We start from the raw sequence: 3,417 nt of genomic DNA, 5'->3' as shown, positions 1-3,417 counted from the left end.
GCGGCTCGGTGCTGTCCGTCTCGCATCGCACGAACGACAGCAGTCTCCTCCAGCACGGACACGCCATTGTTGGCGCAGCCAGGTACAACTATTCCGAGTTCGAAGGGTTCTTTCGATCCGATCGTGCCAAGGTAGTAGGAAGATAGTAGGAAAAGAGTTAGCGTCCTAGTACGGCACGGGCCACGTACAAAGAGTACGAATATGACGCGAACGATCACGGCCTTCCAACCCGAGTCGGCCGTGCCTCCCTGCAATAAAGGGTGCGAACCCCACGTCTCCACCTCACCACAACACCAACGCAAATCAGCGCTCGATAGCATCCATCGAAAGTAATACACGAGAGACGACGCAGCAAGTCGATCAACGAGAGTTGAACGCGATGGCGAGCGCGGCGACGTCGAAGAAGGCGGCGAACCGGCTGGTGGTGGAGGAGGCCACCACCAACGACGACAACTCCGTGTGCAACCTCCACCCTGCCACCATGGAGAAGCTCTCCATATTCCAGGGCGACATCGTGCTGCTCAAGGGCAAGCGCCGCCACAACACCGTCTGCATGGCACTGGCCGACGACACCTGCGAGGGGCACAAGCTGAGGATCAACAAGGTGGCCCGCTCCAACCTGCGCGTGCGCATCGCCGACGTCGTGTCGGTGCACCTGTGCCACGACGCCAAGTTCTGCAAGCGCGTGCACATCCTCCCTCTGGACGACACTGTCGAGGGCATAACGGGCAACCTCTTCGACGCCTACCTCAAGCCCTACTTCGTGGACGCCTTCCGCCCGGTCCACAAGGGCGACCTCTTCCTGGTGCGTGGTGGCATGCGGAGCGTCGAGTTCAAGGTCATGGAGATCGACCCCGCGGCGGACTACTGCGTCGTGGCGCCTGACACGGAGATATTCTGCGAGGGCGAGCCCGTCAAGCGGGAGGACGAGGAGAGGCTGGACGATGTCGGCTACGACGACGTGGGTGGCATGGGGAAACCATTGACTTTGATCAGGGAGCTCGTCGAGTTGCCACTCAGGCATCCGCAGCTTTTCAAGTCCATTGGCGTCAAGCCTCCCAAGGGCATCCTCCTCTACGGCCCTCCCGGGTCGGGCAAGACGCTGATCGCCCGGGCGGTGGCCAACGAGACAGGCGCCTTCTTCTTCCTCATCAACGGCCCCGAGATAATGTCAAAGATGGCCGGAGAGAGCGAGAGGAACCTGAGGAAGGCCTTCGAGGAGGCCGAGAAGAACGCGCCCTCCATCATCTTCATCGACGAGATAGACTCCATCGCTCCCAACAGAGAGAAGACTCACGGCGAGGTCGAGAGGCGCATCGTCTCCCAGTTGCTGACTCTGATGGACGGCATGAAAGCTCGCGCGCACGTCATTGTCATGGGCGCCACAAACCGTCCCAACAGCATCGACCCCGCCTTGAGGCGCTTCGGGAGGTTCGATCGTGAGATCGACATTGGCGTGCCGGACGAGGTCGGGCGTCTCGAAGTGCTCCGCATCCATACCAAAAACATGAAGCTGGACGAGGACGTCAACCTTGAGGTGGTTGCCAAGGATACGCACGGCTACGTCGGTGCCGACTTGGCCGCGCTCTGCACCGAGGCGGCGCTGCAGTGCATCAGGGAGAAGACGGACATGATCGACTTAGAGGACGATACCATTGATGCCGAGATCTTGAACTCCATGGCCGTCACCAATGACCACCTTAAGACGGCTCTCGTCGGCACCAACCCGTCTGCGCTACGTGAGACCATTGTCGAGGTGCCCAACGTCACATGGAATGATATCGGCGGCCTCGACGGCGTCAAGAGGGAGCTGCAAGAGACCGTTCAGTACCCGGTGGAGCACCCGGAGAAATTCGAGAAGTTCGGCATGTCACCGTCCAAGGGCGTCCTCTTATACGGGCCACCGGGATGTGGCAAGACCTTGTTGGCGAAGGCGATCGCCAACGAGTGCCAGGCCAACTTCATCAGCATCAAGGGGCCAGAGCTGCTCACCATGTGGTTCGGCGAGAGCGAGGCCAACGTGCGCGAGATCTTCGACAAGGCGCGTCAGTCTGCGCCGTGCGTGCTCTTCTTCGACGAGCTCGACTCCATTGCTACCCAAAGGGGCGGCAGAGTGGGCGACGCCGGTGGCGCGGCGGACAGGGTCCTGAACCAGCTGCTCACTGAGATGGACGGCATGAACGCCAAGAAGACTGTCTTCATCATCGGCGCCACCAATAGGCCGGACATAATTGACTCGGCGTTGCTCCGTCCCGGCCGCCTGGACCAGCTTATCTACATCCCCTTGCCGGACGAGGCCTCGCGGCACCAAATCTTCAAGGCCTGCCTTCGGAAGTCTCCCGTGGCCAAGGACGTCGACCTCGGTGCACTCGCTAGGTTCACCGCCGGCTTCAGCGGCGCCGATATCACGGAGATCTGTCAGAGGGCGTGCAAGTACGCCATCAGAGAAGACATTGAAAAGGACATGGAGAGGCAGAGGATGGGGAAAGACACCATGGAGGTGGACGGCGGTCAGGAAGACGAGGTGGCTCAGATTAAGGCGTCTCACTTCGAGGAGTCGATGAGGTACGCGAGGCGGAGCGTGAGTGATGCTGACATCAGGAAGTACCAGGCGTTCGCGCAGACGCTGCAACAGTCTAGGGGGTTCGGCACCGAGTTCCGCTTCCCAGCACAGCCACAGGCGGCAGAAGCTGCCGTCGACACCTCCGCGGCAGCTGATGAGGATGAAGACGATCTGTACAAGTGATCCAGTAACCATTGTTAGAAATTGAAGTACTAGAATATTATTATAGACTCTTTCTGTTATATATTTCCTCTTCGTTGATCACTTTGTATTGTTGATTCCTTTTCATCTACTATATAATTTTCGTTCTTAAGAACTAAGAACTTGCATCATATAAATGCAGTTCGTGAATTAGAATCTCATTATTGTCACAAAAGAAAGCGTGCGTGATTTCGTGTTATTTTCGGGCAGTGAAGTGAAATTAGCCTAAGCTGTCAACTGAACCGTCCCTCTGCTCCTGCACAAGATTTGGAGGATCCTCTGACTGATACGCTTGATTTACTTAGTAATTGAGTAGAGGCAGTCTAGAACAGACGAGTCAAGGAAAAGAGTGGCCTGGGGGTGTCTAGTTATCAGTTAAGTGTTTTTCCATTTGGTTTAGGTCGTTTTTTATGTCTAGTCAGTTTGTGATACATGTATTGTTGTAATTTCAGTCAATGCTCAGTCTGAAAAAAGTCTGTTTTACATCCCGTTTCAGGTCGAATTCTACCTTCCCGTTTTGGACCTTTAAGCAAATGTTTGCACTCAGCCTGTCCCCTAACTGGCCCTTGCAAAAACCTATTACTGTCCCACACAGACAACAACAATCTGCTACTTAGATGGTGTCGAAGACGATCATCATATTCACTTCATTC

At 56.2% G+C, this 3,417-nt stretch overlaps 1 pseudogene; it reads left to right on the top strand.

Moving 5' to 3' along the window:
* The first annotated feature begins 379 nt into the window (after nucleotides 1-379).
* On the top strand, nucleotides 380-2,746 carry LOC109783428 (cell division cycle protein 48 homolog pseudogene; annotated as a pseudogene).
* Nucleotides 2,747-3,417: the final 671 nt, after the last annotated feature.

This window comes from Aegilops tauschii, chromosome 3 (assembly GCF_002575655.3).
Source record: "Aegilops tauschii subsp. strangulata cultivar AL8/78 chromosome 3, Aet v6.0, whole genome shotgun sequence".
Lineage (NCBI taxonomy): Eukaryota > Viridiplantae > Streptophyta > Magnoliopsida > Poales > Poaceae > Aegilops > Aegilops tauschii.
The sequence above is the reverse complement of the archived record's forward strand: the minus strand, read 5'-3'. Positions and strand labels throughout refer to the sequence as shown.